The sequence below is a fragment of the Colobus angolensis genome, unplaced genomic scaffold (genome assembly GCF_000951035.1).
Source record: "Colobus angolensis palliatus isolate OR3802 unplaced genomic scaffold, Cang.pa_1.0 Scaffold85, whole genome shotgun sequence".
In the NCBI taxonomy this organism is placed as follows: Eukaryota; Metazoa; Chordata; class Mammalia; order Primates; family Cercopithecidae; genus Colobus; species Colobus angolensis.
This window is the reverse complement of record NW_012122376.1, coordinates 2,797,130-2,821,962: the sequence shown is the minus strand read 5'-3', so window position 1 is coordinate 2,821,962 and position 24,833 is coordinate 2,797,130. Positions and strand designations below refer to the sequence as shown.

The 24,833-nt window shown below is 40.6% G+C and overlaps 1 protein-coding gene across 1 annotated transcript in view; it reads left to right on the top strand.

Annotated features, from left to right (window-relative positions):
* FANK1 (fibronectin type III and ankyrin repeat domains 1) overlaps positions 1-24,833 on the top strand; it is a 118,546-nt gene that overhangs the window by 63,515 nt on the left and 30,198 nt on the right. The window lies entirely within an intron of this gene.

The window sequence follows — 24,833 nt, the reverse complement described above, 5'->3', positions numbered from 1 at the left end:
GGCTTTGTTTACCTACTTAAGCCTCAGCAATGGCGGGCGCCCCTCCCCCAACCTCGCTGCTGCCTTGCTGTTAGATCGCCGGCAGACTGCTGTGTTAGCAAGGAGGGAGGCTCCGTGGGCATGGGACCCTCCCGGCCAGGTGTGGGATATATTCTCCTGGTGTGCCCGTTTACTTAAAGCGCAGTATTGGGGTGGGAGTTATCCGATTTTCCAGGTTTTGTGTGTCTCAGTTCCCCTGGCTAGGAAAAGGGACTCCCTTCCCCCTTGTGCTTCCCAGGTGAGGCGATGCCTCGCCCTGCTTCAGCTCTCGCTGGTCGGGCTGCAGCAGCTGACCAGCACCGATTGTCCGGCACTCCCTAGTGAGATGACCCCAGTACCTCAGTTGAAAATGCAGAAATCACCGGTCTTCTGTGTTGCTCGTGCTGGGAGTTGGAGACTGGAGCTGTTCCTATTTGGCCATCTTGCTCCGCCCCCCTTGAACATTCTTTATTTTGGGAGGGTGAACATTAAATATACTCTTTGTAGCTATTTGAAACTATGTATTACTGTTAACTATAGTCATTCTACAGTACTGTAGAACTCTAGAACTAATTCCTCCTATCTAGCTGTAACTTTATATCCTTTAGTGAACCTCTTCCTATCTCTGCTCCCTTTACCCTTCCCAGCCTCTAGTATACTCTGTTCTCCTTTTTACTTCTGTGTGATCAACAATTTTTTTTTAGCTTCTGTATTAGTCTGTTTTCACATTGCTATAAAAAACTGCCCAAGACTGGGTAATTTAAAAAGAGGCTTAATTGACTCACAGTTCTGCATGGCTGAGGAGGCCTCAGGAAACTTACAATCATGGTAAAAGAGGAAGCAGGCACGTCCTAGGGGGTTTCACCATGTTGGCCAGGCTAGGTCTCGAACTCCTGGCCTCAAGTGATCAGCCAGCCTTGGCCTCCCAAAGTGCTAAGATTACAGGCATGAGCCACCATGCCCAGCCTGTTTGTAGTTTTTTGAGGAACTTCCATACTGTTTTCCATAGTGACTGTACTACTTTACATTCCCACCAAGAGTATGTAAGAGTTCTCTTTTCTCTACATCCTCACTAGCATTTGTTAGTCTTTTGATAATAGCTATCCTGCAGTGAGATGATACCTCACTGTGATTTTGAGTGCCATTTCCCCTATAATTAGTAATGTTGAGTATTTAAAAAATGTATTTCTTGGCCATTTGGTTGTCATCTTTTGAGAAGTGTCGATGTGTAGATTATTGGCCTATATTTAAATTGGATAGTTTGAGAATACAAACAAATGGAAAGACATCCCATGCTCATGGATGAGAAGAATTAATTTTTTTTGAATTAAGCAGAAATTTTATTTCCAAGCTCTTCAAAGATTATTGCCAACACAAAGTTGCCTTCTAAAAGTGTCCCAAATCAAATCAAAGGAACAGCATCAAAATAAATAAAAACGCTTGTGACATTAAGAATTATTTTAGGTTGTAGTATTTTACATTACTTTGTTTTTAACTGTTTACAGTGTTCTTCGAGTCATATTTAAACATTTCTTAAGATATGAAATAGGCCGAGTATGGTGGCTTATGCCTGTAACCCCAGCACTTTGGGACACCAAAGTGTGTGGATTGCTCGAGGTCAGGAGTTCAAGACCAGGCTGGGCCAACATGGTAAAACCCTACCTCTACTAAAAATCCACGCACACACACACAAATTAGCTGGGCGTTGTGGCATGCACCTGTAATCACATATCACAGTTACTTGGGAGGCTGAGGCAGGGGAATTGTTTGAACCCGAGAGACTGAGGTTACAATGAACTGAGATCACGCCACTGCACTCCAGCCTGGGTGACAGAGCGAGACTCTGTCTCAAAAAAGAAAAAAAAAAAAAGATATAACGTAATGTATTTAGGTACAACCACAACTACAAAGCAGAGGAACTTAAGAATACAAAAACCGAATCTGCTTCATCTATATGTACGATGGGGCAACCGAATGCCCCACATAACATTAATCTATCCAAACAAGTTTGCTAAGAAACAGCTCCCATGTTAAGTGTTTAAAAATGAAACAACCTTCTCATTTGGAAAAATCAAGGCATCAGTCAATTAGTAAAGACTACACTTTCTCCCAGCAATTTGTAATTTCTTACCTTAGTTTAGAAATTGTAAATTCATGAGCAGAACAAATTTTGTAGTATTTGGTATAAAAGTATTTGTCAGGAACAACAAATCAATTTTTTAAATAAAATGTTTTCCTTCCTAAATGTAAACATCCAGTAAATAAAACATGCATGGTATTCCAGGTATAGAAACATCAGTAATTCACTTATGAAAGAGGTACATTTTGGCATATCTGGTGGTAAGGTTTTTGTTTTTTTGGTGAAGTGCTTTATATGTAAGACAAACAAAAACCCAGACTATTACTATTTAGAGCTAGATTCCTTCTCCCAGTTTCCTTAATTGAGCAGAAACTCACCAGTTTCTGTAGAATTTTGGTTATAGTACCAGGCCATAGGAAAGGTCTGAAATAACTAAATGTCACTTGACCAGTGAAAAGCCTCTCTTGAGGCTTGGAGGCTGTCATTTATCACTTTGTGCTTGAAGGCTTTCCTCTGCAGACTTCTTGTAGAGACTTCAGGGTAAAGCACAGGATCTGGACTCCAGGAGGGGGTTACTTCCTGCGGGAACACTGACCAGCAGGGCATCCTTTCAGGCATTCTGCATGCAGTACTGTTGCAGCTCTGCAGCTGTCTGAGAGACCTTGATCCTCTCCCACTCCGACCTGCAGCTTGAGCTGCTCCACCAGGTGCTGCAGGGCACTCTCGCTGGCCCTGGAAGACATGGTAGCAGCAGTGTGCTCCAAGGGCAGTTGAGCCACAGTAGGCAGGTCAGCCCTGCCAGGCCCTGAGTGTGGGCACTACCAATATTGTTGAAAGGACCATACTATCCAAAGCAATCTACAGATTCAATGCAATCCTTCCCCCACTGCCCCGCACAGGAGTCTTGCTCTGTCACCCAGGCTGGAGTGCTGTGGTGTGATCTCGGCTCACTGCAAGCTCTGCCTTCCCGGGTTCACGCCATTCTCCTGTTTCAGCCTCCTGAGGAGCTGGAACTACAGGCGCCCACCACCAGGCCTGGTTAATTTTTTTGTATTTTTAATAGAGACGGGGTTTCACTGTGTTAGGCCAGGATAGTCTCGATCTCCTGACCTCGTGATCTGCCCACCTCAACCTCCTGAAGTGCTGGCATTACAGGCGTGAGCCACCATGCCCTGGCCTCAATGCAATCTTTATCAAAATACCAATGACATTCTTCATAGAAATAAAATCTTAAAATTTGTATTGAACCACAAAAGACCCCCAATAGCCAAAGCAATCCTGAGCAAAAAGAAACCTGGGGAGTATACACTGTGTCAGACTTCAAAATATACTACAAAGCTATAGTAACTAAAACAGCATGGTACTGTCATAAAAACAGACACACTAATGGAACAGAATCGAGAACCCAGAAAGTAACCTATTCATTTACAGCCAACTGCTTTTTAAAATTTTTTTATTTTTTGAGACAGTGTCTCACTCCATCTCCTGGCTAGAGTGCAATGCCATGATCATGGCTTACTGTAGCCTTGACCTCCTGGGCTTAAGAAATCATCCTACTTCAGCTTCCTGAGTAGCAGGGACTTACAGGTATGTGCAACTATGCCCAGCTAACTTTTAAAAATTTTCTATGGAGACAGAGTCTCACTGTATTGCATAGGCTGGTTTTGAAACCCCTGGACTCAAATGATTCTCCTGCCTTAGCCTCCCAAAGTGCTGGGATTACAGGCATGAACCACCACGCCTGGCTACCAACTGATTTTTGACAAAGGCAACAAGAATACTCATTGGGGAAAGGATAATCTCTTCAATAAACGATGCTGGGAAAAGTAGATATCCATATGCAGAAGAGTGAAAATAGACCCTCACCTCGCACCCTATATGAAAATAAAATGGATCAAAGACCTAAATGTAAGATCTGAAACCATAAAACTACTACAAGAAAACACAGGGGAAACCCTTCAGGACATTGGTCTAGGAAAATATTTTATGAATAAGACCTCAAAAGCAGTCAACAAATCACTTGAGCCCAGGAGTTTAAGACCAGCCTAGGCAACATAGTGAGACCCTGTCTCTTCAAAAAATTAAAAATTAGCCAGATGTGATGGTATGTACCTGTAGTCCTAGCTACTCGGGAAGCTCAGGCAGGTGGTTCACTTGAATCCAGCAATCCAAGGCTGCAGTAAGCTACTATCAAACTACTGCACTCTAGGCTGGGTGACAGGGGAAAAGCTTGTCTCTTAAAAAAAAAAAAAAAACACAGGCAACAAAAGCAAAAATAGACAAATGAGACTACATCAAATGAAGAAGCTTCTGCACAGCAAAGGAAACAACCGAGTGAAAAGGCAACCTACAGAATGGGAGAATACGTTTGCAAGCTATTCATCTGATGGGATTAATATCCAGAATATACACAGAGCTCACACATCGCAACAGCAAAAAACAATCTGAATACTTCAAAGGCATACCTACTCTGCTATTAGCTTACGTGCTTCTGAAGAGAGGTCTGCTGTCTTTCTTTGTTTTTCTGTAAGACCCCCTTGCAACCACCATGGCTGCTTCTAAGATTTTCCACTGAATCTTAGCAATTAGATTAGAATGCTGCTTGGTGTAGTTTTCTTACGTTTATTCTGCTTCGGGTTGTTGAGGTTCTTGGATTTGTGGGTTTATGCTTTTCATCAAATTTAGGAAATTGACCATTATTTCAAATCATTTTGTTTCTCGTTTCTCTTCTCTCCTTTGGATTACAATTACACATGTGTTGGACTGTTTGATATTGTCCTTTAGGTCACTGGTGCTCTTAATTTATTCTCATTTTTTCTATCTCCTTTGTTTTGTCAGTTTTTAAAATAGCTATTTCTTTTCATTCATTGATAGTTTTCTACCAAGTATAACCTGTTAATTCCATTTTTCAATTTTGTATTGTATTTTTTATTTCTAACAGTTCTAAGTATCTTAAAAATATTTTCTTATGCTCAGGTTTTTATCTTGAAGACAGAATACTTACAGAATAACGTATTTGTTTACTAATTCTATAATAGATGTCATTTCTGAGTTTATTTCTCTTGATTTTTTTCTTTCTGTTATTGGTCATATTTTGTTTCCTTGCATATTGGTGATTTTTAAAAAAGGTTAGTTTTATAATTTTAGATTTATCAAATACAAATCTATTTCTTAGAGTTCTCACAACCTGCACTCATTTACCCCTATTATTAACATTTTATATAAATATGGTACATTTGTTACAAATGATGAACCAATGTTGATACATTATTATTATTATTATTATTTTGAGAGGGAGTCTCGCTCTGTCACCCAGGCTGGAGTGCAGTGGCGTGATCTCCACTCACTGCAACCTCCGTCTCCTGGGTTCAGGCGATTCTCCTGCCTCAGCCTCCTGAGTAGCTGGGATTACAGGTGCCCACCACCACGCCTGGCTAATTTTTGTATTTTTAGTGGAGATGAGGTTTCACCATGTTGGACAGGCTGGTCTCGAACTCCTGACTCCCTCAGGTGATCCACCTACCTCAGTCTCCCAAAGTGCTGGGATTACAGGTGTGAGCCACCGTGCCTGGCTGATACATTATAATTGACCAAAGTCCATACTTTATTCAGATTTCTTTAGTTTTTACCCAATGTCTCTTTCTTCTTTTATCCCATCCAGAATACCACATTATATTTAGTTGTCATTTCTGAAGTTCCACTTGGCTGTTGGTTTCTCAGACTCTTCTTGTTTTTGATAACCTTTACAATTTTGAGAAGTACCGCTCAGGTATTTTGCAAATGTCTCTCAATTGGAATTTTTCTGTTTTTTTTTTTTTTTTCTCATAGATGGATTTTATAGATTTTTTTTTGGGAGGAAAATCACAGAGGTAAAAATGTGATTTTCGTTACCTCAAATTAAGAATATATACTATCCACATGACTTAACTACTGTTGATTATTTATTTATTTAGTTAGTTAGAGACGGAGTCTCCCTCTGTCACCTAAGCTGGAATGCAGTGGCACAATCTCAGCTCACTGCACCTTCCACCTCCCAGGTTTAAACAATTCTCCTGCCTCAGCCTCCTGAGTAGCTGGGACTACAGGTGCCTGTGACCATGCCCGGCTGATTTTTGTATTTTTAGTAAAGATGGGGTTTCACCATATTGGCCAGGCTGGTCTTTAACTCCTGACCTTGTGATCCAACCACCTTGGCCTCCCAAAGTGCTGGGATTACAGGCATATGAACTACGGTGCCCGACCGTACTGTTGATTATTTAATCATCTGGCTGAGGTAGTGTTCGTCAGTTTCTCCATTGCAAAGTGACACTTTCCCCCTTCCTTTCCATGTACTTTTTGGAAGTCTCTGTATGCAACCACACTTCAGGAGTGAGGAGTTATGCTGCAGCTCCTTGAGGGGAGATTATCTAATGAGTTATTTGCATAGGAGTTTTGCCTCTTCTCCTGTGTGTGTTTATTCACTCATTTATATCAGTATGGACTGAGGAATATTTTTATACTTTCAGTTATAATCCAGTGCTGTTTAATTTGTTATTCAAATGTTGCAGTTTTGGTCATTGGAAGTTTTTTCAGTTTCTTGTTTCTCCTGTGTCCCGTTGGCATCCCTCTTCTATAGTGGGATGGGCTTGTTAAAAACAAACAAAAATGAACTTACATTTTGGCACAATAAGATACTCTAGACTCATTTTGTATAATTTCCTGCCCTCAGTCTTGAATCAGCTATTTCTCAAAGGAGTTCTGAGAAATGTATCAGTGTCTACTTACCTGTTTATACAAATATACCTGCAAATATTTGTTTATGTGAGTTAAACTAAAAGTCCAACTGATATCTCCAACTGTAATTCATTACCACGTGGATCATTCTAGCCTCCTTCCCTTGCTTATATGTTAACGCCTACTCCAGCAGAAATCTAGCTTTCATCATCTGCCATTAATTTACCTAGTTGTTCATTTGCCGTATACATGCACAGCAATTCCAGAATTGTTAAGCTGTATCTCTGGGAAGTGTGTTACCAACTAGAGTACAGTGCTTATGTCCAGTTTCCTTTGCTTTTAGTTTCAGAAACTGCACTCATTGCCAGAGTTATTTAGGGCAAAACCCTTTCCCCTTACTCCTTCAGTAAAGTTGTTTCATCCATTCGTAACACAGCTAAATTACATACAATTTTGTTAGTCATCTATATCTTGATATTTCTTGTATCATCAACATGTTGTCATAGTCTGCATTCTAACTTGGGATTCCCCAGCTTCCTAAATGCTTCTCTAAACTTTGCAACACTAAACTTCATTATTTGTACTGTGAAGTTCTACAGACGTTCACAAATGCAGTGTCATATAGCCACCATTCTAGTACCATCAAGAATAGTGGCCGGGCACATTGGCTCACGCCTGTAATCCCAGCACTTTGGGAGGCTGAGGCAGGTGGATCATGAGGTCAGGAGTTTGAGACCAGCCTGGCCAAGCTGGTGAAATCCTGACTCTACTAAAAATAAAAAAATTAGCCGGGCGTGGTCGTGGGCACCTGTAATCCCAGCTGCTCGGGAGGCTGAGGCAGGAGAATCACTTGAACCCCAGAGGCAGAGGTTGCAGTGAGCTGAGATCATGTCACTGTACTCTAGCCTTGCTCTGTCTCAAAAAAAAAAAAAAATAGTTTTACTCCCTGAATAAAATCCTCCATCTGTCACCTATTCAACCCTTCTTCCCTCTTCTTAAGCTCCTGATAACCACTGTTCTTTTTACTGTTTCTATAGTTTTACCTATTCCAGAGTGGTATATAGTTGGGATAATACAGATGTACCTTTACAGACTAGGTTCTTTCACTTAGAAATATGTATTTAAGTTTCCTCCATGAATTTTCATGGCTTTGACAGCTCACTTTCTATCACAGAATGACAAATATTCCATTGTAAAAATACCAGTTTCTCCATTCCCTTATTGAAGGACCTGTTGCTTCTAGTATTTGGCCTTATAAAGGTGTTGTAAACATTCATGTACAAGTTTTAAAATAAACTGGGCAGTTACCTCAGTGCCTGATTGCCGAATCCCATGATAAGACTGTGTTTAACTTTGTAAGAAACTTCTGAAGCGGTACCATTTAGCAGTCCCAACAGCAACGAATGAGAGTTTCTGTTGCTCTGCATCTTTGCTGGACTTTGGTATCATTAGGCTTTTGAATTACAGCCATTCTAATGTGTGTATACTGGCATCATGTTTTAATTTGCAATTCCCTAATGACATTTGATGATGAGAATCTTTTAGTATGCTTATTTGCCATTGGTACATCTTTGGTAAAGTTTTTATTCAGATCTTAATTTCTTAATGGGGCTTTTTTTCTTGTTGGGTTTTAAGAATTCTTTGTATATTTTGGATACTATTCTTTTATCAGGTATGCTTTGCAAATACTTGCAGAATGCCTTCATTTTAAAATTGGTAAATGCATTTATTTCATTCTTGTTCCCGAAGGGAATTTTGGCTAAGCATAGTTCTCTGAGCAGCTCCTTTTCTCTTCTCTCTGCAGATCTTACTATATTACTGTCTAGTCTGCATTGTCATCTTTGAGAATTCTGCCATTCTGACATTTTTTTGTAGATGATGTGTGTGTGCTCTCTAGTTTTTGGGATCATATTATTGCCTTTGATGTTCTGCTGTTTCATATTTATGTGTCTAGGCATGTTTTTCTTTTTATCTTGGGATCCTGGAATTTTGAATTCATATTTTTAATTAGTTATGACACACTTTCCTTTAAATATTTCCCCTCTTCTGTTCCTTTTATTATTCCTTCCTGGTTCTCTGATTAAATATATGCATGATCTTCTCATTTTGTTTTTTTAACCTCTATTTGTGTTTTCCATCTTCGTTTTATTTTGGGTAAATTGAGTCAATTCTTCAGATATGTAATTATCTGTTTATCTTTGCCTTATTTGCATTTGACCTACCTACTTTATTTCAACAATATTTTAGGAATTTCCATTTGCTTTTTTCCTCAACTATTTCTGCTAATTCCTAGCTCTTTAATACTCAATTTGTAATAGAATCTTCTATTTCTTTAAAGTTTTGTCCATAGCTCTTGGATATTCTGAATCTGACACTCCAGCCTCTTTGGTTCTTGGAGGCTGTATATCTCTGACTGCAGTTTGCTTGCCTCCCCTTGTGTTTAATCTTTGATCTTAAACTGGGTAGCTAACTTGGTGAGTCCTTCCTTTAGAGAGCATTTGCGTCTGCCTCTGGCAGTAGTCAAGAGGCTTATCCAAACCATGATCATATTGGATCCACTGGAGACTTTTGTTCAGAGCAGGAGTCTCAGGTTTAGCTTCTGTTTCTTGCTGCTTTCCAAGTTCAGTATCCCCACATCATGGCTGCTATATTAACCTGGCCTCATGGTAATCTTATTCCTCCATCTATGTGCAGATCAGGCCAGCTCTGCTTCTCCACTGCTCTCACTACCTGCTTCTCTGGTCTGAGTCCTCTCCCTCTCTAGATTCCTTGGCTCCTGTCTTCTGGGTGCTGTTGCAGTGGCTTTGGAACATGGAGACACTGGTTTGTTCTTTCTGGTTTCTGACTGATCTGAGGTCTACTCATATTTTAAATTTTTAATTTGGTGGCGAGAGGGTGTAGGGAGAAAGGGTGGGATGTCCCTGGATGGTTCTTCTACATTTTATGAGAAATGCTTCAAAGGATGTGTCCCAGTCCAAGTCTAATTGTTGTAGAGTGGAGAGTCCTTCAGAGTCTGATAGTTTTTGATGACTGAATCTGATCACTTTTCATGACCTGTCATGCTACCTGCCTGATCCTTCCTTCATCATATTTGCACCTGGATTACTGAGTTGCCTCCTGTCTGATCTCCTGCTCCTGCCTTCACCTCACTTTGGTCTATTGTCAATATGGTAACCAGAGGGATCCTGTTAAAACCTAAATCTGATCAGGTCGCTCCTTGGCTCAGAATCCTTCACTTGCTTTCCATAATTTCTTTTTGAGATTTATCTACACTATTGGATGTACCAATAGTTCATTTTTATTGCAGGTTAGTATTTCATTGTGTAGGTATAACACTATCCATTTATCTGCTGATTGGCATTTGGCGTGTTTTTAGGTTTTGGTGATTATGATTAAAGCTGCTCTGAACATTCATGTACAAGCCTTTGTGTGGACATGCTTCATTCATTTTGGGTAAATACCTAGGAATGGAATTGCTAGTTCATTGGGCAGGTCTGTATTTAACTTTGTTAGAAACTGCCAACTGTCTAAAATGGTTATACAATTGCAGGTTTCCACCCACAGTGTGTGAGAGTTCCAGTTTTTCGACATCTTCACCAACATTTGGTATTTTCAGTCTTTTTGCATTCTAGGCATTCTCAGCATTTCATTGTCATTTTTACTAGCATTTCCACAATGACTAGTCATCTTACTGTATCCTTATTGGCCATTTGTCAGTTTTTTGTAAAAGATGATTTCAGATTTTCTACTCATTTAAAAATTGGGTTGTGGCCAGGCATGGTGGCTCACGCCTGTAATCCCAGCACTTTGGGAGGCCCACGTGGGTAGATCACCTGGGGTCAGGAGTTTGAGACCAGCTTGACCAACATGGAGAAATCTCATCTCTACTAAAAATACAAAATTAGCTGGGAGTGGTGGCACACGCCTGTAATCCTCGCTACTTGGGAGGCTGAGGCAGGAGAATTGCTTGAACCTGGGAGGCAGAGGTTGCGGTGAGCCGAGATCATGCCATTGCACTCCAGCCTGGGTAACAAAAGCGAAACTCCATCCCCCACCAAGAAAAAAAAAAAAACAAAAAACAAAAAAATTGGGTTGTATGTCTTCTTATTAGTTGTAAGCATTTTTAATATATTCTGGATGCAAGCCTTTTGTTAGACTTACGTATCATCAATATTTTTTTCCTACTCTGTGAATTGCCTTTTAATTTTATTAATGGTGATTTTCAAAGAGTAGAGGTTTTCAATTTATTGAAACTCAATTTATCAAATTATTTTCTTTTGTAGTTAATGTTTTTTGTGTCCTATGTAAGATATCTTTATCTTACCCATGATTGTAAACATTTTTTCTAACATTCTATGTATTTTGCTCTCAGTAAATATTTGCTGAATGAATACATTTGTTTTTATACTTATCCTACATATGTATATATTTATAAACAGATTATTTTACGTATTTTATAAGCTAACATATTGAATATGAGCTGAAGTAAAGCATAGTGATTCCAGGTAGACTCTAAATAACAGATACTATAACTTATCTAACAGATGATGAGAAAATGGATAGTATCTTGTGATGTAAACATATCTCAATTTATTTATCTACTCTTCTGCTGAAAAGGTTAGTTCCAATTTTTTGTCACTACAGCACTGATGCTACCATGATCATTCTTGGCTAGGTCTTCTTGTATACATGTGTTAATGTGTCTTTAGACCTTGTATCTGGTAGCAGGAGATGGATAATCTTTAGGGGACTTCCGCTTGAAATTACATACAGTTGGTACATTGACATATGCTCCTTTTAAAGGGCATTTTGGCAATATGTATCAAAATTAAACCTATACACATCCAAAAACTCAACAATTCTACTTCTAGGAATTTGCCATAACATATCTAAAAATATTTTCATCACTATGTAAAGTTAAGTGCACAGTTTTTATTGAGGTGTTGTCTGTAAAAATTATTTTATACAGAGTACCCTTGTTTTTAAAAATTGAGTTAAAATCCCATGTACTAACATACAAAAATATCTACCAGTAACTTGTTAATTTAAAAAGGCAAGCTTGGGCTGGATTCAGTGGCTCATGTCTGTAATCCCAGCACTTTGGGAGGCCAAGGTGGGCAGAACAGATCTCTTGAGGTCAGGAGTTTGAGACCAGCCTGGCCAACATGGTGAAACCCTGTTTCTACTAAAAATACAAAAATTAACCCAGCGCCATGTGCCTGTAATCGCAGCTACTCTGGAGGCTGAGGCATGAGAATTACTTGAATCTGGGAGGCAGAGGTTGCAGTGAGCCATAAGCCATGATTGTGCCACTGTACTTCAGTCTGGGAGACAGAGTCTTGCTCTGTGTCACACATCCATACAGCAAAGTACCTTGTCACACACACACATACACACACACACTGCAAAACAGCACCTTGAATATGATGGCTTTTTGTAAAATTTTATGTATCCATGCTAAATAAATCTTTGAAAGAATTTTCGCTAGTGGTCCTCTCTGGGTGGTCAGGGGTGTGGGTATGAGAGAACTTTCATTTTCTGCTTCAGTATTTCTGTATTGCTTGATATATACATATCTTTAAAATATACATTTTTAAAAGTATATATATTATATAGATATATATATTTTTTTTCTTGAGACTGAGTCTCGCTCTGTCACCTAGGCTGGAGTGCAGTGGTGCAATCTCGGCTCACTGCAACCTCTACCTCCTGGGTTCAAGCGATTCTCTGCCTCAACCTCTCTAGTAGCTGGGATTACAGGTGCCTGCCACCATGCCACTGTGCTCGTTTTTTTTTTTTTTTTTTTTAGTAGAGATGGAGTTTCACCATCTTGGCCAGATGTTTGAACTGATTTTTGCCCTAGAAGAACTTATTAGCAAAGTGGAGGAAAGCAACTTTTGGGCAGTTTGCACTTACATTACTTACTTTTAAAGAATAAGGAATGTTTGGGGATAAAAACATAAGAAAATTGAAGTATATTGAAATGTCTGCATGAGATAATGTATTCTTTGCTTGCAGGCTCTGCCAGACTTGCTTCTTTATCCTGAGACCTCACTTAAGGCACCTCATTCCCGGATTAGAATGTATGTAAACTGTATGCATTTTGAACACGTCTTCCTGTAGGCTCGCTCCACACCTGCCTCCCCCATGCATCTGGTTTGTATTTGTTTGGTGTGGAATGTTCCCTGCTCCTCACTTTGCCCTTCCCTCTTGGTCATCTTGGTTACACCTGTGCCCTCAGGACACAGGGGAGGTGTCCCACAAGTGTGCTGAATGAATGGGTATAAGTAAACTTTTTCCTTGGAAATAAATGTCAAGCAGGATATCTGCTTGACACCAAAATGGTCAATAAATTGAGCCAGAGTGTAATTGAAATGTCTCATGCTTTGAAGCATCCACATTGACTTATTCTTGGTTTATTTTTATCAGACTTGTTGCTATCATATATGTATAAGCTCAGCAAGGAAGAGTCTAGGCTAGTAGTTTGTCTTAGCTGAATCTTTTTTCCATTAAGAATAAAAATGCTCAGTTACATTTTGTGTTTTCCCCCTTTATTCAGTACTATACCAGCTTAAAATAATACCAAAAAATCAGCCATAATGCTATTTTGTCTTTCGTTTTTCTAAATTCTTTCAGTTCTTCTGTCTGTGCATCTGTACATTTCACGCCATTATAATCAACATCTGTGTAAGTTCATGTCTTTTCCTTAGTATATCATCTTCCATGCTTTTAATCAGTAAATATTCTTCTATCTAAATAATGTACCAAAGTGTATCTAACAAATTCCATGTTCTTGGACATTTAGATTAGTTTTTATTGCTGTGAATGGTATTCAAATGTTTCTGGTTTTTATTTTATGTTGTGATTTATGTATGTGTGTATGTAGTTAAACATAGGGCAGTAGTAGAGAGCACGTAGAAGGTTAAGGGCATGCCACTGGAGTTGGGTTCCCTGGGTTCGAATCCTGACTCTGCTGCTTATTACATGACCTCCCTGGCACATGATGGGACCTCTGTGTGTCTCCAGTCTTACGGGTAAAAGATAGGAGGAAAGTTCTAGCACTTTATAAGGTTGTTGTGAAGATTAAATAATATATGTAAAAAGTTTTAGAACACTCATACAAAGTAAAGTCTTATCAAAACTTAGCTATTAAATAACCCAGGTTTGGGCAGGGATGGTGGATGGACTCCTCGGTAAAATAGGATTGGCCGTAATTGTGCTGCTAATTGAAGCTGGGTAACAGACACAAGAGGATTTGTGAGATTTTTATTTTTTATTTTATTTTTTTTGAGACAGGGTCTCATTCTATAGCCCAGCCTGGGATGCAGCAGTACAATCACAGCTCACTGCAGCCTCGACCTCCTGGGCTCAACTGATCCTCCTGCTTCAGCTTCCCAAGTAGCTGGGACTACAGGCATGTGCCACCATGCGCAGACAGAAACTTTTTCATAATAAAAATAAAAGCACATACAATACAAAAACATTTTAGCTTTTACATTTATTTTTTGATTTCTGAATTTATTTTTTGGATGTGTTTCTAGAAGCGAGACTACCAAGTAGGAGATCTTATAATCATTTTTGAATACAGCCAAATTGTTTTTTTAAAGAATTGTGTAATATACAGTGTAATCCTCAATCTCAAACCATTTTATCACAGTCTTAAACAGCACTGAATATTATTACCATTACATGTTTTTCCTCTAATTTTACAGGTAAAATGGTACCTTATAGTTATTTTAATTTCTCCTTTTTTTTCTTTCTGAGACAGGGTCTTGCTCTTTCACTCAGGCTGGAGTGCAGTGGCGTGATTATGGGGTCTCTCTATGTTGCCTCGGCTGGTCTCGAACTCCTGGCCTCAAGTGATCCTCCCATCTTGGCCTCCAAAAGTGTTGGGATTACAGGTATTGGTTGGCCACTGCACCCGACCTAGAATGTATTTGTGATGAATGGTTGCTGTAAATATCTGATCAAGCCATGAGAAACTGCTTTGAGGTGATAGCCACTACTGTTCTCATAGCATCCCCTTCAGTGTGCAGTCATCTTCATTGCGGACCATGTGCCACTGGAGGCTAGACCACAGATGCCCCTTGCTAGTGAAATTTGACTTCAGTAAATTTTCACATAAGTTTGGAATAGGAGGGAAACTACAATTCTGCTTTAAGGTGTTCTATTTTTATATAACGAATCTATTTATATTTGCTTTTTTTCTTTATCTATTTCCCACTTTTCATGATACTGATCACAATTGCTCATTCCAATACAGTGTGTGATCACCACTTCTCTCTGTAGCTTTTGAGATACGGTCAACTATTTATCATAAGGATGTTGAATAATCTGATTTTTTTTGTTTTACTAATTTGTTTTTTGAGTCTCCTCTTGGCACATTTCTGGTGCATTTCATTTACTATTACAATCCTTTTAAAAAAATGTAGTATGCTAAGGCCTAATATTGTATAGTGGTTTACATAAACTTTACAGTTTTCTACGTTCAAACCTATAATTTGTGAGTGATAGCTTTTTATTATGATTTCTGATGTACTTGAGCCATGTTTTATGCCATCTTCTGAGTAACCAGAGGGACTGAGTGGCGACAGTGTATGAAACCCTTTATTGTTCTGTATTCCTATTTATTGCTTGACAAATGACACCAGAGGCATAAAATTGTTTTATTTGTCAGATTTGCATAAGAACTTTCTTACAAAAGGCTTTTGTGGTACGTAACACATTCATAAATTCTCGTAATCGTCCTTTTGAGGTACTTCTTATAGTTTTACTGTTGTTGTTCTTCCTTTTTCATTACTTGGGAAACTTTTAAGATAAGAAATATTTGTCATGATGGAAAGATCCTACTAATTATTTAAAAGAACCATCCAAAATTGAACATAAGGTCTCCTTTTTCTTCTCGTTTTTTAGAAAACAAAATCTTTAGAAAATTTTTTAGAAAACAAAATCTTTAGAAATCTTTATAAAAGTTAAAATAAAAGCCTGACTTTGTGATGAAATTATGTGGTTGCTTAAATTTGGATGCTGGTTATCAGACTTAAAAAAAAAAAAAGTACCTTTTGAAAGATCTGAGACTTACTTATGACAGGGAAAAAATAGAGTTCTAAAACTTTTGTATAAAAAGTGTAGCATGTAAGTTGTGTCTATGAATGTGTTTCTGTGGATGTGTTGTATCTGTTCTATAAAACTTGAATAGAGTCTATAAAAACAGTTCTCAAGAGTGTTTCCACCAATAACAGATAAATACAGATAAGGATATAAACATCATGGTTAAATAAATAGCAAAAAGGATCAGCTTTTGAATTTCTCAAAACTTTGATTTTCATCACATTAGGAAAGATGTGTTACTTGTTATACATCTAGCACGTTAAGTCCTAGTGTCAAGTGAGTCAGGACTATAGTCATAGATATATTTACCACTCCTTGCAACTTTAGCTATATTATAAAACTTGGAGATGATAACATTTACAAATAGAGAGACTTATTCATGTATTAGTAGTAAATTCAGAGTAGTTTTCCACCGTGATGTGTGCTTTCTGCCCTAAGTATATACAATCTTTTCAGATTTATCTGTGAGCTATCTGGCTAATTGTTTTGCCCACATTCTATAGCCTTTCCCTCCTGTTGATGCAACTCTTCTTCGAGATTTCATGCTGAGCCTAATGCAGCGTTGGACTGGCTTCCTACCTGTGCCCATAGTGTCTGCAAGTAAACATCAGCCAAACTCTCTGCCTTCTTGGTTTCCACTGCTGGTTGCTGTGGGCTTTTTACACCATCTTTCCTTTCATGAACTGGGCTCCTGAAGGTCAGCAGCCTCCCTGACCTCGGTGCTAGAATAAGCTGCCTTATCTTCTTCTGCTTGCACACAACATCTCTATACTTTATTCAAACAATTACCTGATTTGCATTGTCTCACTTTTTCTTAGAGTTTTCTTGATCATTTAAAAATTTCCTTGGGGTTCAAGCCAGTTCATGAGCTAGACCTGATTTAAAATGAATAAGGAAATCTGGAGAATGAACTAATAGTCGATTTTTCACCCCTGGTCTACATTTTATATCTCTACTCTTAAGACGCAGTATGCTACAGGGCTAAAAGTAAGGGACTCCTGAGCCAGATTATCTTCATTTTGTTCCTGGTTCTACAAGTTATTTCTGTGTGACCTTGGGCAAGTTATGTAACCTCTCTGTGCCTCAGATTGTTTATAAGGGAGATAATAAAAATCCTTACAGCATGTAGAGTTGGTGAAGTTAAATGTGGTGAAAGTTGAATGAATAAAGCATCCACACTAGTACATGACACAAATTAAGTATCATATAAGTGTTGCTGCATTGCAGTTCTCCTCTCAGCAACTGGGCTTGTGACCTGCCACTTCCGTCGGCTCTTACCAAGGCTCAGTGCTGCCCCAGGCCTCTGCTCCATTGTCGTAGTAATGTTTGCACTCTGCTGGTGACCTATAAATGTACATATTTTAGGATCCTAAAACACATATATTAGCAGATGATGACAAAAACACTAGAATTTTTATCAAAGAGAAAATAGAAAGTATATGGGTATAATATTGTAAGGATTAGAATACACCCGTCAAATTACGTTGGTTGGCTAAGAAACAAAGCGAAACAAATTGGGTCCCAGCCACTATTTTTTGGCATCCTAAAAATAACTAGCTCTTATCTGATGAGGTCATTCATTCATGACCTGACCATCCAGGTCCTATCTGGCAGTAACAACTTTTTGCAAAAAGCAACCCTTGCCTAAGTGGAGAGTTGCATCTTGATGAGTTTTGTATGAAAGTAAGGAAGATGGAGGAACATTATCAATGGGCTCTACACTAACCATTGGCATTTCTGTGTGAGCAACGTGTTGCACAGTTGTGTGACTTGGCAGCAGCTGGTCCATTGCTGATGTGTATGTGTTCACTGAGGCTTCACTCACACCTAAGGCTTCCTTGGAGAGACCATGCTGCCATTACATTTGGATCACTACCCGCCCCCAACACACACACACAAACATGAACCAACTTCCCAAGCACCACACCCACCTTTTCTGGGCTCTGTACCAGATCTGGAGGGGGGCGATGGCTAGCAGTGAGGGTTTTGGCTCCATCATTAGTAGCAGCTGGAAGTGGGCCACCTGTGGCTGGTGCCGTGCTCACTAATGGAGATCTGTCATTATATACCTAGATCAGTGATCGGTAAAGAGCAGGCCATAAGAAACTCTTGGGTCTCTGGGAATGTTATCTTTTTACTCCTCACACAGCTTCATGGTGAACTGCATTGAAATTTGACATTAATTTAGATATGCTTGCCTTTTCTGATCTCTAGTAGGATTCTAGGCTGAATGTCTTTGGAACTGAAATGCTTGTTGGCTTCTGGTTATTTTGGGGGTAATCCATAACAGTCTCCCATTCCTGGTGTTTGGTTTTGGTGGGCTGGGAAAAACATGAGTTGTTCAACACTGAGGTCATGATACAAGGACATGAAGATGTGAGTCACCGTGACATCCATCAGCCAGAATTGCTGGGATTCAGTGAGATGACTCACAGTAAGAGGTCAGTGTCTGGCTCAGTAGTTCCTTCTTGCACACGTATCCCTCAGTATCTAGAACCCTGAAATTGGTTTCTCTGAGAAAACCAAGCGGCCCGAAAGGGTAACATATATCGTTGATTTTTATAGTTTTCAAAAACTAATATTTTAAACAAATCAAAATTATTTCAAATGGTAATGTACTCAATGTACCCTTTGGTTTAAGATGTTAACATTTTGCCATATATGTCCTAAAGTCTTTTCATGAAGAAATAAAACCTTACAAATATACTGGCAACACCCTCCTCCTGCCCATCATGCCCCCATCCCTTCCCTTACGTTGTCGAGGTGGCGTGTGTTCTTCCCATCAGCTTTTTCATTTTACTACATATCTGTGCATTCATAAACTACATGTAGTGTTTTTTTTGTGTTATACTCATGTAGTGTGTCCTTTTGCAACCCATGTTTTCCACCCATTCATTTTGAATTGATCTATGTTGATGCAGGTGTATAAAAAACTCATACAGCTAATTTCTTTTAGTTGTTAGGATTTTACTGTAGGAAATATGCCATCATTTATTTAGATACTTTTTAACTTAATTATCACGAAACACTTTGTGGTATTTTGAACTCTGTTTCAGAGAACATATTCAAACCTGGGTTTATCTGATTTCATCAAGCTCTCTATAAACATTTGGAAAATAAAGTTGGGAAAATGAGCTTGCAGGATGCCTCCTAGCATATCTCTGGGATCTTCGTGTAAGTGAAATTGTTGGCTGTGTGCCCCACTGGCCTGGGGTGGGCAAGACCAGGGCAGCGCGGTCTTTCTCAGTGGGACTGCACTGCAGGAGGACCCCTGGGTCTTCAGAGGGTGGCCGGTCAGCTACTTGGGACATTGGCTCAAGGGAAATACAAGATCCTTTCTTTTTAAATGAGCAGTGCAGTAAATCTGTGATATATTTGAGACTCAAGAAGCGTTGAGTAAAGTGTGGCAGGGGTGACAAAACTAACATAGAAAAATTGCATGCTAAACAGCTTGGTATACACTCTACTGTACCCCTTGTTACCTTTGACAAAAATGGGATATTCTGTGTTTTTCTTTGCCCCTTGATTTCTTACCCAACAATACTTAGTGGAGGTCCTTTCAAAGCACCTAGTATAGAACAAATTCATTTTTCACAGGGTGTATAATGTTCCACTTTATGGACATAGAATAACTTATTTGTCCATTCCCTTATAAATGGGTCATCTTTTTTTTGTTGTTGTTTTGCTGTAAACTGCTGAAAACTATGGTAATGTCCTTATGTATGTGTCTCTGTATCCATTTTAACTTTTTTGATTTTTATTTTAGTTTTGGGGGTATGTGTGAAGGTTTGTCACACAGATAAACATGCATCCCAAGAGTTTGTTGTACATAGTATTACATCACCCAGGTATTAAGCTCAATACCCAATAGTTTCCTTTTCTGCTCCTCTCACCCTCCCCCTTCAAGGAGACCCCAGTGTCTGTTTCCTTCTTTGTGTTCCTAAGTTCTTCGCATTTAGCCACCTCTTAGAGAACATGCGGTATTTGATTTTCTGTTCCTGCATTAGTTTGCTAAAGATGACAGCCTCCAGAACCATCCATGTTCATGCACAAGACATGATCTCATTCTTTTTTATGGCTGCATAATATTTCATGGTGTATATGTACCACATTTTTTTATCCAGTCTGTCATCAATGGGCATTTAGGTTGATTCCATGTCTTTGCCATTGTGAATAGTCCTGCAGTGAACGTTCATGTGCATGTGTGTTTATGGTAGAATGCTTTATATTCCTCTGGGTATATACCCAGTAATGGGATTGCTGGGTCAAATGGTAGTTCTGCTTTTAGCTCTTTGTGGCATTGCTGTACTGCTTTTCACAATGGTTGAACACATTTATCCCACCAACAGTGTATAAGGGTTCCCTTTGTGACCTCACCAGCATCTGAGTTTTTTTGACTTTTTAATGATAGCCATTCTGACTGGCGTGAGATGGCATCTCTTTGGTTTTCATTTGCGTTTCTCAAATGATCAGTGATATTGATCTTTTTTTTTCATATGCTTGTTGGCCACATGTATGTCTTCTTTTGAGAAGTGTCTGTTTATGTCCTTTGCTCAATTTTTAATGAGGTTGTTTTTCTCTTGCAAATGTGTTTAAGTTCTTTATAGATGCTGGATATTCGACCTTTGTCAGATACATAGTTTGCACACATTTTCTCCTGTTCCGTGCCTTTTAAGTGGGATATCTACCCTGTTGACATTCAAGGTTAGTATTGATATGTGTGGATTTGATCCTGCCATTGTGCTGTTTGATCCTATCATTGATCCTGTCATTAGCTGCTGCTGTCATTGGTCCTGTCACTAGCTGGTTATTATGTTGGCTTGTTTGTGTGGTTGCTTTACAGTGACACTGGTCTGTGTGTTTAAGTGGATTTTTATATTAGCTGGCGGCAGTCTTTCCTTTCTATATTTACTGTTCCTTCCAAGATCTCTTATAAGGCAGGTCTAGTGATGAAGTTCCTCAACATTTGCTTATCTGAGAAGGATCTTGTTTCTTCTTAGGAAGCTTAGTTTAACAGGATATGAAATTATTGGTTGAAGATTTTTTTAAAAAATAATGTTGAAAATAGGCCTCTAATCTCTTCTGGCTTGTAGGGTTTCAGCTGAGAGGTCCACTATTAGCCTAATGAGGATCCCTTTGTAGGTAACCTGCCCTTTCTCTCTAGCTGCCTTTAACATTCTTTCATTTCAACCTTGGAAAACCTGACAGTTTTCTGTCTTGAAGATGATCTTCTTGTGTAGAATCTTGCAGGAGTTCCCCGTATTTCCTGAATTTGACTGTTGGCCCCTCTAACAAGGTTAGGGAAGTTTTCATGGATGATATCGTGGAATTTGTTTTCCAAGTTGTTTGCTTTCTTCTTCTCCCTTTCAGAGATGCCAGTGATGTGTAGATTTGGCCTCTTTACATAATCCCATTCTTCTCAGAGGTTTTATTCATTCCTTTTTTTTTTAAATTTTTTTTTCATTTTTGTCTGACCTGTTTCAGAGAACCAGTCTTCAAGTTCTGAGATTCTTTCCTCAGTTAGGTTTATTCTGCTGTTAATACTTGTGATTGCATTGTAAAATTCTTTTTTGTTTTTGTTTTTGAGACAGTCTCTCACTCTGTCACCCAGGCTGGAGTGCAGTGGCGTAATCTTGGCTCACAGCAACCTCCGCCTCTCGGGTTCAAGCCATTCTCCTGCCTCAGCCTCCCGAGTAGCTGGGACTACAGGTGCCTGCCACCATACCTGGCTAATTTTTGTATTTTTAGTAGAGATGGGGTTTTACCATGTTGACCCGGCTGGGCTGGAGCTCCTGACCTCAGGCAATCCACCTGCCTCAGCCTCCCAAAGTGCTGGGATTACAGGAGTGAGCTACTGCAACCGATTGTAAAATTTTTATATTATTCGGCTCTGTCAGACCCATTAGTTTTTTTTATGCTGACTATTCTATCCTTCAGCTCCTGTATCATTTTCTTGTGATTCTTCTTTACCTTAGATCGGGTTTCACCATCCTCCTGAATCTCAGTGATCTTTGTTCCTATCCATATTCTGAATTCTATTTCCTTTATTCCAGCCAGTTCTGCCTGGTTAAGAACTCTTGTTGGAGAACTGGTGTGGCCATTTGGAGGGCATATGATACTCTGGTCATCTGAATGTTACCAGAGTTCTTGCTGGTTCTTCCTCATCTCTGCGTGTGGGTGTTCCTTTAATGTAGATTGAGTACAGTCAGCAGACTTCTTTTCTGGATGTTTTCCCTGGGCTGATGCTTTGTGTAGGGTCTTTATTTGAAGCTTACTTGTTGTCTCTGGTTTCAGAGGGGGGTATGTTAATGAGGTATTTTTGGTGTTGAAGCTTTGGGGTGTGATCCAGTAGGTGGCACTTAGGTGTACTGGTCAGTTGCTAGACTCTTGCTTGGTTGTGTGACTCCCCTGTCTCCTCACAGTTTCCGCCGTGTTCCCTTTCAGTGCTCTGAAACTGTGCGTTCCTCTCTCACTTGAGTGCTGGCTCTCCTTGGCACTCCTGGAATGCCCACTGCAGTTCTGGGGTGATCTCAGTGTTTATGTTCCTTTCCCAGCTTAGAGGCAGCACAGGAAGAGATCTTAGCAGGGGTTGTGGCCAAGGGTCATTTGCTTGACTCCTGGGGGCTCCACCCCAGAGAGATGTGGGTCAGCAATCACTCAGTGCAGTCAGCCCAAGGTGGAGGGTTTGTGCTGTGTGCCCAAGCCAGGGGTTCCCTGTCTGCTGATGAGCCATGCGGGGGAGAGGGGGTGTGGGACCTGTGGGAGACGGACTGGCTGCCTCTCCTGGGGTCGACTGTAGCTTATTGGAGGTGTAGATAAGGCACTCTTAGTCTTTGCTCCTTTGTTAGTTTGAGGGTGGCAAGGGCAGTTCCACTGCTGAGGTAGTGGGAGAGAGGCTTTCAGTTGCCTCTGGAGGCTCTGTTCAGGGAGTTGCTACTGGCTCCATAGCTCTGGCAGTGGTGGCTGGAGGCCCAGGCCTGGAGGACCTGTCCAGTGAGGAGATATGGGAACACGCACCCATGGAACAGTCTGGCCACTTTTCCACAGGGCTGCTGTGGTATGCTTGGGGCCTGCTCCAGTCCCTAGTCACCTCAGATTTTCCAGAACCTGGAGGTGTCACCAGTGAAGGCTGAGAAACAGCAAAGATTGCAGCCTGTCCCTCCCTCTGGGAGCTTCGTCCCAGGGAGGTATGGACCTGGTGTCGGGCCAAAGGTACCTGTAGGAAGTGGCTGGAGACCCTGGTTGGGAGGTCCCAGCTGGTGAGGAGGAGCGGGATTGGGACCCACTTAAAGCAGTCTGGCCACGTTTCGGTAGAGTAGTTGTGCTGTGCTAGGCGTCCGCTTCAGTCCCCGATCGCCTTGGATACTATGAGGCCCAAAGGCTGGAACGACTAAGGCACCTGAACAGCAAAGATGGTGGCCCACCTCTCCCTCTGGGAGTGCCATCCTAGGGGAAATTCAATGTCCATCTGTCAGATGGACAGCTTGGGCAGGGGTGGCTGGAGGCCCCAGTTGGGAGGTTCTGCCCATTGAGGGAATGGGATAGGTACCTGCTTAAAGCAGCCGTCTGGCCACGTTTTGGTAGAGCAGCTGTGCTGTACGGGAGGATCCCTTCTGCCCTGTGTTGGCTCAGACTTTCCAAAGCCTGAAGGCTGGAATGGCTAAGGTGCCCAAACAGTAAAGCTGGTGGCCTGTCCCTCTCCCTGGGGGCTCCTTCTGAGGGAGGTGCAATGCCACTACTGGAAGCTGGCTGAAATTCCAAGCCAGTGGGGTCTCATCTCATGAGGTGCATTGGAAGTGGGGCCTGTGGGCTGTTGCTGCGCAGCCCCCTGAATTCATCGTCTTTCCTAAGGGTATGTGCGGGAGTCTTACCTCTCACTTTGCCAGAGCTATGGCTACTTGTGCTCGAAAGCCTGAGTAGCTAAGGCTCCAGGGTCTCCACGCATGCCTGAGCGGCTGCTCTGCCAAGACACCCCGCAGCTCTGTCAGACTGAAGACTGAAGGCCCTGGTAGAGAGAGGTTTGCATGGAGATCTCCTAACCTGAGGTTTGCAAAGATCCATGGGAGAAGTGTGGTTTCTGGGTCGCCCATTCAGTCACTGCTTCCCTGGGCAGGGGAGGATCCCCTGGCTCCATGTTGCCCCCTGGTGGGCCATCGTCCTGTCTTGCTTTGCTTTGTTCTCTGTGGGTCAAGTTGTTTCCTTGATTAGTCCCAGTGCGAGTACCTGGCTGTTTCAGTTGAAGGTGTTGTATTCACTTGCTCCTTCTGTTCCTCTCCTTGAGAGCCAGGTACACCAGCTGCTTTTAGTCAGCCATCTTGCCCACTCACTCTCGTGTGTATTTATGCTCTGATTTCTGCAGAAGGGTGGATGGTGGGACAGAGGGATATGTGTATTTTTAGTTTTAATAGATGCTTCCGTGTTGCCCTCTAAAAAGGCCGTAATTCATATTTCCCTACAACCAGCACATGAGGATATCCTCTCCCTATCGTGTGACTTCTGAAAGTTACGAAATTTTTCAGTTTCTGACTGGATATAAAGTTATACCCCATTGTTACCAATTTCTGTGAGCATTGGGGATATGAGCATCTTTCCAGATATTAGCTTGGCAATTTGTTTTTGCTCTTTTGTGTGCTGCTCATCTTTTGCTAGGTTCGTTAGTAACCTTGGGCCCTTATTCTTGGTTAGTTTCTGAGGACTGTTTATACAGCATAGATGTCAACCCTTTGTCATCTATGTTCCAGATATTTGAATCAGATAGAGCATTCGTCTCTTGGCTTTGTTAGCAGTCTCTTGGCTTTGTTAGCCAGTCACTGAAGGATTAATAGAAGCAAACTGTGTTCCAGCAGGTCAAGTACAACCTCATTCGTTTGATATGTTAAGCATCCCTTTGGAAGGGTCAGTGGGTGGCATG